At 36.7% G+C, this 10,578-nt stretch overlaps 1 non-coding gene across 1 annotated transcript; it reads left to right on the top strand.

Moving 5' to 3' along the window:
• The first annotated feature begins 3,109 nt into the window (after positions 1–3,109).
• LOC132686963 (U6 spliceosomal RNA) lies at positions 3,110–3,219 on the top strand. Its single transcript, XR_009613916.1, has one exon. It is a non-coding gene; the product is annotated as a U6 spliceosomal RNA (small nuclear RNA).
• Positions 3,220–10,578: the final 7,359 nt, after the last annotated feature.

Here is a 10,578-nt window from a genome sequence, read left to right as displayed (position 1 = left end):
TCACCTCAGTAGGCCTTCCCAGGAATCCTGTAGGTCATCTCTTCACTGATTCCTTAACACTGTCTACATATTCAAAAATTTTAACTAGTATAGCAGAGGCACTGACCTTGAACTGATACAACAGGGTCTGAGAGAGGCTCTTAGCTGCACCTTGGATTTACCCTTTAATTGCTGACTGAGGGTCCTGGGAAAGAAGCCAGGTTGCCTGGGCAGATGTTTACCACCTGATACAAAATGATGACAATATTTTGAAAAAGTAGTACAATAATGTGGCTTAAGCCAACTGAATACCAGTTCTATTTTCAACTATAACTCTTCTGAAAACTGTCTCTTCCTTTTTCTTTCCCTCAATTCAACATTAACTTTGCTATGTATTCATTCAACAAATAGTCATTAAACACCAGACATCATTCTAAATAAACAAGAGACAAAAATCTCTTGTTCTGTGGCCTTACATTCTAGTGGGAAGTGACAGATAACAGAAAACTAATACACCAAGTACATCACATAGTGTATTTAAAGTGATCAGAGCTATGGAAAAAAAAGAAAAAGGAGAGGGGAGGGGAGTTCAGTACTCAGGGAGCAGGTGAAGATTTTAAATATGGTGTGAGGGTTGGGCTCATTGAGAAGGTGACTTGAAGAGGATGAGAGATAAACCATGTGATGAGGAAAAAAGTATTCAGGACAGAGTGAACAGGCCATACAAAAGATTACTTTCTACAAACTCCACATTATCCAAAGATGATTTAACCTTCAACCTCTTGCCTTCAATAACTCAAAGTTATTGATTGGTAAATGATCTCTGTGGCCTTTCTTCTTTTCCATTTCTAAAACATCTTTATATTTTCTTTTTTCCTTCACATTTTAGATAAATAAGTGTTCCTCTTTCCAAAGTCTTCTGCTTTCCTATATCCTCCCCCAGGAGGATCTTCCCCTACCCTCCTCACCTCATTTACCCTTCTTTCCATCATCTACAATCTCTTTTCTTTTTTTTTTTTTTTTTTTAACGTTTTTTTATTTATTTTTTGGGACAGAGAGAGACAGAGCATGAACGGGGGAGGGACAGAGAGAGAGGGAGACACAGAATCGGAAACAGGCTCCAGGCTCTGAGCCATCAGCCCAGAGCCTGACGCGGGGCTCGAACTCACGGACCGTGAGATCGTGACCTGGCTGAAGTCGGACGCTTAACCGACTGCGCCACCCAGGCGCCCTACAATCTCTTTTCATTCTGTCTCTTCAGATATGCAGAAGTATTTTCTGAATTAAAAACACCATTATCACGGAAATGCTTCTTCTAATTATAGGCTATTTCTTTCATTTAAAGTACCTTCAATTTCCTCACCACATATATTCTCTTTAGCCTTGATTTCTGCCTTCTGCCCCCTTCAAACAACTGAAACTCATCTCTTTTCCTAAAATCCAACTGTACCTTTACTTTTACCCTGTTCACAGCACTGTCAGTTGATAACTGTCATTGTTCAGAGAAGACTGGTTTGTAAAGAAATACAACTACTTGTACTAAAATCAGTATTCAATTTGTAAAGTTTTAAAATTTTTAACTTCAAATACGCCCTGCAATTTAGCTCTGCTTATCTGCCCATTTAGTTCCCTCTATCATAGAATGTTTCATTCCCTGCCTGCCCAAATCCTGCTTATTCTCCAAGATCTAAGGTTCAAATGCTCCTTATTTGAAATGGTCTTCTTTCTGCTCTCCTATCATTTCACTTGTATTACCCAGGAAAATGCCTTTACTAATAGCTGTGCATATGTTTATCCCCTTCAGAAAACTATGAGCTCATTTGAGGACATATACTATGTGGTATTTTTGTTTCTGTGAGACAGTCTTGAGAAACTGAGAATTCTTATTTTCTTGACTTTCTGTTTTTCAGATATTTTGGGTGGTCTTTTGTGTGGCAAAGTGTTTTTATACAAGTATTAATGAAACATTCAGTCTCTCACTCTGCACTAGCAGTGCTAAGGGGCTTCAAGATTGAATTCGTGGCAAAAATACTACATTGATGCTAATAATTGTATTGATAACACTGCAAGTGCTTTCCTAGCACAGAACTGCTGTGGGGCAAACTGTAACTTCTAGTGTCTGGTGGTGGCAACATTTTCCTCACTAGACCTGTTCATGGGACATGGTTTTGGGCATTCTTCCTAACGCTTAGCCTTGGGCTTACTGTTCCAAATATCCCAACCATTTTGTGAACTACCTCATACCCTTTAATAAAACTCCTTTTCTACTCAACCAAAGGTAGCTTTTGTTGCTTATAACTAAGAACTCTGACTGAAAGATATTTTCCTTAACTCCCCATAAACCAACTAAGTCAGTATCATAATATTTAAAAGACTTTAGTCATAGGGATAATATAATGAGAACACAACATTGAAAGTAAACTACCACAGGCTCCCAGATATTTGCTACTCTCAGGGTCTACAAGTCTTGTCTATCCTCCTGAGGAGAGTTTCATTGGTCTCTGCACCTAGTTTCTGACAGGGCTACATGTGCAGAACCTAGCTTTACTCATACAAAGTCCAATTATCCTTAGGCATAGTGCCTAGGACCCACAATATTTTGTGAAAATGTTTTAATTTTAATTTCTTAAAGTGGAATTTTTTAAATGGATATAATAAATATAATGTATATAAATTATAATAAAAATATAAGAATGAATCCAGCCTGGATTATACAACATAGTAATAAGTGTGTGTGTGTGTGTGTGTGTGTGTGTGTGTGTGTGTAGAGAGAAAGAATAGTAAAATAAAAAATAGATCCATATACATACAGTCAACTGAATATTACCAAGATGCCAAGTCAATTCAATGAGATAGGGAATTTTTTTTAAGTTTATTTGTATTTATTTTGAGAGAGACATAGTAAGCAAGGGAGGGGCAGAGTCAGAGGGAGACAGAATACCAAGCAGGCTCTACGCCATTGGCGCCCTATGCGGCCGTGAACTTACCAACCGTGAGGTCATGACCTGCACCGAGATCAAGAGTTGGACACTTAACCAACTGAGCCACCCAGGTACCCCAAGATAGAGAATATTTTTCGACAAAGGGCATTGGAACAACTGTAAAAATATACGGAGAAAATAAACTTTAAGTACTAACTTTGACAGCACACACATATAAAAAAATTGAATGATATAGAGAATATTAGCATGGCCTTTGTGCCAGGATGACATACAAATTTGTGAAACAGCCCATATCTAAGAGTTGACCTTAAGTATTTTCACCACACACAAAAACCTTATTGTATTTGTGGGGTACCAGATATGTTAACTAGCTTGCTTGTGTTAATCTATTTACAATATGTATCAAATTCTTACATTAGAGCAATCTAATTAAATAATGATCAACAACATGAGTAGAAATTTCACCCCAGAAGATATACAGATGGCAAATAAGCGTATGAAAAGTAGATCAATATCATGTCATTATACAATTGCAAATTAAAATAACAATGAGATACTACTACATATCTATTAGAATGGCCAAAATCCAAAATACTAACAACATCAAATATTGGCAAGGGTATAAAACAACAGGAACTCTCATTCATTGCTAATGGGTATACAAAATGGTACAGCCACTTTGGAAGACAGTTTGGCAGTTTCTTACAAAACTTAACATTCTCTGACCACGTGGTCTGGGAATTGCACTTTTTGGTATTTACTCAAATGAGTTGAAAAGTTATGTCCACACAAAAACCTGCACACAGTTTTTTATAGCTGTTTTATTCACAATTGCCAAAACTTGGAAACAACTAAGATGTCCTTCAGGAGGTTAATGGATAACTAACCACAGTATATCCAGACAATGGAATATTATTAAACACTAAAAAGAAATGAACTATCAAGCCATAAAAAGACATGGAGGAACATTAAGTGCATATTACTAAAGAAAGAAGCTAATCTGAAAAGGCTACATATGATTCCAGCTATATGACATTCTAGAAAAAGCAAAATTACAGAGACAGTAGAAAGATCAGTGGTTGGAGTGCCCGGGTGGCTCAGTCAGTTGAGTGTATGACTCTTGACTTTGGCTCGGGTCCTGATCTTATGGTTCATGGGTTTGAGCCCCACATTGGTCTCCATGCTGATTGAGGGTATGGAGCCTTCTTGGGATTCTCTTTCTCTCTCTCTCTCTCTAAATAAATAAATAAGCTTAAAAAAAAGATCAGGGGTTGTCAGAAGATGAGGGAGAAAGCGATGAATAGGCAAAACATAGAGGAATTTAGGGTATTGAAAGTACTCTGTATGATACTACAATGGTGGACACATATCACTATACATTTGTCCAAACCCATTGCATAACACCAAGCATGAACCCTAATGTAAACTATGGACTTTGGATGATAATGACATTTCAGGGGATAATGATGTGTTTGTTGATTGTAGCAAATGTACCACTCTGGTGCAGGGTGTTGACAGTGGGGGAGGCTATGCATATGTAGGGGCAAGAGGTAGATGGGAATTCTCTATACCATCTACTCAATTTTGCTGTTAACCTAAAACATATCTAAAAAGATAAAATCTATTAAAAGATGTAAGCCTTAAACCAAGAGAAAATATTCTTAATACATAAAGAACTTATACAGTAATATATAAAGGACTCTACAAATCAAAAATAAAAGGGTAAAAAAATTTTAAATAGGCAAAAAACATACATTCCACAAAAGTAGCTTTGTAAGTGGCCAAAAAAGCACATGAAAAGATATTCAACATCTTTAGTCATCAGGGAAATATGAATCAAAACCACATTGAAATTCCACTTCACACACACTAAAATGGCTAAAACTAAAAGACAACATCAATTGTTGGTGAGCATGTTGTACAAGTGCTCACACTGCTGATAGAGTATAAAATGATACAGTCTCTTTGGACAACTGTTTGGGAGCTTCTTTTAAAATTATATACCCACCTAATGACCCAGCAGTTCTACTCCTAGGTATTTATCGGAGAGAATGAAAATTGACATTCACAAAAACTTGACCAGGAATCTTAATAGCAGCTTTATTTTTAGTAGCCAAAAACTGGAAGCAAATACAAATATCCATCAACAGGATTATGGATTTTTTTAAATGGTCTGTATGTATACAAAGGAATATTTGTAATAAAATGGATTAAAGTACTAGTACAACAATATGGGTGAATCTCTAAGACATTGCACAGAGTAAGAGAATCAGACACAAAAGAATACACATCATATAATTCCATTTATGTGACTTTAAGAGCATAATAATCCATGATGATAGAAATCAGAACACAACTGCCTATCTGGGAAGGGAGACTGACTGAAAGAGAACATGAAGGAATTTTCTAGAGGTGATGGAAGTGACTTATGTCTTGATTGGGGTGGTAGTTATCTGAATACATACATTTGTTAAAACATATCCAGGGGCCCCTGGGTGGCTCAGTCGGTTGAGTGTCTGACTTCAGCTCAGGTCATGATCTCATAGCTCGTTGAGTTGGAGCCCCGTGTCGGGCTCTGTGCTGACAGCTCAGAGCCTGGAGCCTGCTTCAGATTCTGTGTCTCCCCCTCTCTCTGCCCCTCCCCTGCTCGCGCGCACTCTCTCTCTCCCTCTCTCTCAAAATAAATAAACACTTAAAAAATTTTTAAAAACTTCGTATCCGATTGTACACTTATGGATTACATCTTACATCAGTGCATTTCATTGCATGTAAATTTTACCTCCATAAGAAAGGAATGTTATCATATAATTACCTTAAGCTGGGTAAGCAAAACATACCATTTACATGTTTTTAGTTTTTCTCCCCCTGATGCCTAGAAGTATCCAGAACACAATGACTGCTCAATACTTGTTTGAGGAAAGTTAAATAAAGCAACCGATTGTTTTGGCAGTTTATAGACCTACAATGAGACATTCAGGTAGTTTCTTTTAAACACGTGTTTAGTTTCCTACTGATAACTCCTTATAGAAAAAGGGACCTTTTTTGTATGTTTTTCTTAGGCTGGGAATGATCGCTCTAGCTTTGAGCAAATTAAGTCTTTGGCAGACAGTATACATGCATGCGTGCTCACGTGCATGTCTCCATAGTATAATCAGTTGTCTTGAGTTGTTCTCCTGTGATAGAAACTGTCTAAATTGGCTACTTAGTTTTTTTTAAGTATCTGATCACATAAGTGTATTGTGAAAATAAACTGAAAACTATATCACAAGTACTGGTGAGAAATACATCATTGCTCAACTAACAATTTTCAAGGTAATTTCCCTTCAAAAATAGAGGAACAACTGCAAAGTTGTTCCATTTTGTGTGTTCTTTTGTTCCAAGACTGTTCCCAAACTAAAGCATTTATTATGAGAAATGTTTTCTCCAATAATTTTAAAGTTTAAAAAAATAAAAAGATTACATAACTATAGGTAGGTTACTCATGTTAGGCTAAGTCTTTTTTTTTCCCCTTAGATGTACATCATTAAAATGCAATTACTTTCAATACTTAAATGTGACTTGAAAGGATAGATTTTTTTAAACTTCAGTTAAAAAAAAGCAGATGGCAGACAAAGATGTGCTACTGAATTCTAGCTATTAAAGTTTGAGATTTAAATTCCAGATGAGAATGAAGCAAATAAGAATGTGTAAATTTTAATATTTACCTATCAGAACTATATTTTCCAAAAATGTTTTGCTTTAGATTAAGCAAAAGTTACTCAGAAAATCTTAGGTCTTTCTCAAATAAAAATAATTTTATTTCAAAAGCCAGGAGTTTCAATAACTTCCAGATTAAGAAATGAAGTCCCAGTTAATTTGAAAAGATGGTTGGAGAACTTTTATTTTATTATATAACTAGCATAAAAGGAAACTTCTGAACCACCACCAAGTTCTGATTCTCTACTTTCAAATTGAGGTCACATTCCTCTCCCTTGTCTGTCTTGGTCTAGCCTCTTCCAGTAAGCATACATCTGGTTTAAATTCCCACCATATGTGATAACTCAATGCATAACAGATAATAAATTTAGAAGACTATATTCCTATCGGCTTTGGCTTCTATTCTCTTAGCTTTTGCAAGTCTGATGATTTTTCCATCTTAGCTTATCTATGTTACAGTAATAAGAGAGGCCCAAAACACAGAATGTACTTTAGGACTAAAAACTTGTCTCCAAAGGCAATCAGCAGGAAACTTGAAATGATCAATCCTGTATCTTTATGAGCTTTGAAAAACTGAACCCAACATTTCATGACTTCTCATACTATATAGTCCTTTTTATCCAATTATGTTTAGTAAACGGGGATTATTACTAAAGCATAATGGATATTCACTATTTGGATTATTTGTATATTTATTCTTTTATTTCAGTACAAACATTTAAAAAACCTAGTACCATTATTATTAGTTAAAGCAGGGTCACCAATTATGAGAAGGCAGTTTAGAACAGTGGTTAAGGATATGGATTTGCCCACCCTATTTACCACTTGAGGTGGCTTAGGCAAGCACTGAAATCCTTTAAACCTATATTTTCTAATCCATAAAATGGTAATAATTATGGTAACTTCTTCATAAAGTTGGTGTAAAGATTAAATGACATGATGCTTCTAAAATACTTAGCACAGTATTTGACACATACAGAGTTTATGAGGTTGGCTATTAGCACAGTTGTGAACTTACCAACAACTCTTCTCATTTTCAGGATTAAAGCTAATATTACCAATACTGGAGTCCTGTGAGAGGTGCTGTTCCATAGTCTGTAATTAATAATGGGCCTCTAGGAAGAATTATTCCTATTGCCTTTCTCTTATTGGCCTCATTACATTTGGTATGTGTCTGTGTACCCTACAAGATCCTAGGTTCTTTGAAGCTAGGGTATAGGGTCTATGTCTTATGTGTCTTTGAATTACTGAGTCTGGTTAATTATAGACTCTTGCTAAGGGAATGTATAAATGAACATGCATGCAAATACACTTAAAACATTAATTTTATACTTAAGTTATTTATGTGGTTTTAAGTAATCATAGAGTAATTTCTTTTAACTCCCTTGGGTCTATAAAGCAATATAGTATTAGAGCTACAAATAACAGTTAAAAATTATATATTGTATTGTTCTTTGTTTACATTTCAAAGAGGAGATCTAGTTTAGGTATTTTGTATTTGGGATATCTATTAAAATTTTATTTCAGTATTCATTCATTTATCTATTTATTTATTTTAGAGAGAGAGAGGGCATGAGCAGGGAAGAGGAGTAGAGGGAGAAAGAGAATTTAAGCAGGCTCCATGCTCGGTGCTCAGTGCAGAGCCCAGCACATCCCATGACTCTGGGATCATGATCTGAGATGAAATCAAGAGTCAAATGCTCAACTGACTGAGCCATCCAGATACCCCATTAAGACATCTATTAGACATCCAAGTAGAGGGGCTGAACAGGAAGTTGGACGTAAGTTTGGAGAGGTCCTTTCCAGAAACTTATAGAAGTCCACAAGTTTGCAGAGAATTGAGAGTAGTCAACATATGAGTAGTACTTAGAGCCACATTACTGAATAGGATCCCCCAGAATGAGGATATAAATTAAAAGGGGGAAAAGTCCTAAGACTAAACCCTGGGACATTCCAAAACTTAGAGCGTGGGTGATGATGAGAAGCCACAACAGAGACTGAGCTGGAGAGGGTCGGAGGGTCAAAGAAATTATGAGAACCAAGAGAAAGCCAATTATCACATGTTTAGCTCTCATTGTCTGTGGCTCTTGCTCACATCCATCTTGGGAGCTTTTTGCAAATTCAGTATGCTACTTGGATCCATCTCCAGTTTTCCAAACTAACCCTTGGTTTCTCACAACCCTCATTCAATACTCTGTTCTGCATGTGTCTTCAACCAGGCCCACCTGAAACTTTAGGATCCAGAGGCAAGGTCAGAGGTGTCCTTTTGCTAGTCTCAGCTAACACCAGCCATGTTACACCTCACCCTTATTCCTCACCTCACTTGTCATCCTCTCGTCTGGTGAAGGAAAGATAGCTACCTTGGTGATTTGGCTTCAGACCCCCTGATTCAGCTTTTAGGTGGATGTGTTGTACCCCCTTAAACTTATCTTGTGCCCCACTTTCTTGGGCTTCCTCCTTGCTTGTGATTTGTATTCTTGCTCCAGCTCTAGGCATTTGGCCACTTTGGACAAACAACCTGTTTTTTTCAGCCAGTCCCTGAGTTCCTCTATCTCTGCACAACCCCACCCCCACTCTACCTCAACTGCAGTGGCTAGTGCTCTTGCTGTGACCCTTTGGGTCATCTGAGCCAATCTGGAGAAAGATCAAGTCTCTTGAATCCAGCCTAATACATTGCTCAAGCTTTTTACCATATGGTGATCTCAAAGAGTCTAGAAAATAAAAATTCCCTGGAATAGATGTATATATATATGAATGATGGAAAATTCAAATATTTCATTCTCAATCTACAATTTGTACTTGTTTCCAGCAATCACAAGCTAAATTAGTATGAATTTCTGGAGGGAGTACTAGGAGTCTAATTAGCAAACAACACCTGGTATTTCCCCTAGAGACGGTGGGATATAAATTAGTAGCAGAAGAACAGAATCCCAAGATAATTATATAGGTTCTAGAACTCTTTTAAAGAGTTGCTATTTGAGGGTTCTGTAATCATTGGTTGGTGCCTGTTTAGCCTAAATTCTTGCTAAATAGGGTTAGGAATGTTTAGGGGGATGGAAATTGAGGTCTAGTAGTAAGACATTCGAATCCCTGATTTTCAAGGCCACTACACAACTAGATCTCTAGAAACAAAGTAAAGAATTTCCAAGTTCTAGTTTTTCTATTTTTTTTGGCTAATGATGCCTGATCTAGAATAGCTTTTGTCTTTACCTCAGTCCTTCATGTAATAATTGGTACATATATGCAGAAATTTCACTCAATTTCATTAGAGAAGTTTACTTTTCATATGTAATTGCATCTTTACTGCTTTTACGATAAAACACAATGTTGTATGTATGGAACATGCAAACAATACAGAAATTAAAAAATAATTTAGAAACTGAAAGTCCTCAAAAGTCCTCCTTTCCTTGAATATAGTCCTTAAGTTTGGTGTATATTCTTTTGAATTTATATTATGAAAATGGGATATATGGTATATATTGCATATATTGCTGAGAAACTTGAATTAAAAAAAAATTTTTAATGTTTATTTTTGAGAGAGAGAGAGAGACACAGCACGAGTAGGGGAGGAGCAGAGAGAGAGGGAGACACAGAATCTGAAGCAGTTTCCAGGCTCTGAGCTGTCAGACAGAGCCCAATGTGGGACTCAAACCCATGGACTGCGAGATCATGACCCGAGCCAAAGTTGGACACTTAACCAATTGAGCCACCCAGGCTCCCCAGAAACTTGATTTTTTACTTGATAATATATTATTGATATCTTTCTACATCAGTACTTATAGCTTTACCTCATTCTTTTTATTTATTTTTAAAAAAAATTTTTTTTACATTTATTTTATTATTTTTTGAGAAAGAGAGAGAGATAGAGCACAAGTGGGGGAGGGGCAGAGAGAGAAGGAGACACAATCTGAAGCGGGCTCCAGGCTCCGAGCTGTCAGCACAGACCCTGACACGGGGCTCG

This window comes from Panthera onca, chromosome F1 (genome assembly GCF_046562875.1).
Source record: "Panthera onca isolate mPanOnc1 chromosome F1, mPanOnc1 haplotype 2, whole genome shotgun sequence".
NCBI lineage: Eukaryota > Metazoa > Chordata > Mammalia > Carnivora > Felidae > Panthera > Panthera onca.
The sequence above is the reverse complement of the archived record's forward strand: the minus strand, read 5'-3'. Positions and strand labels throughout refer to the sequence as shown.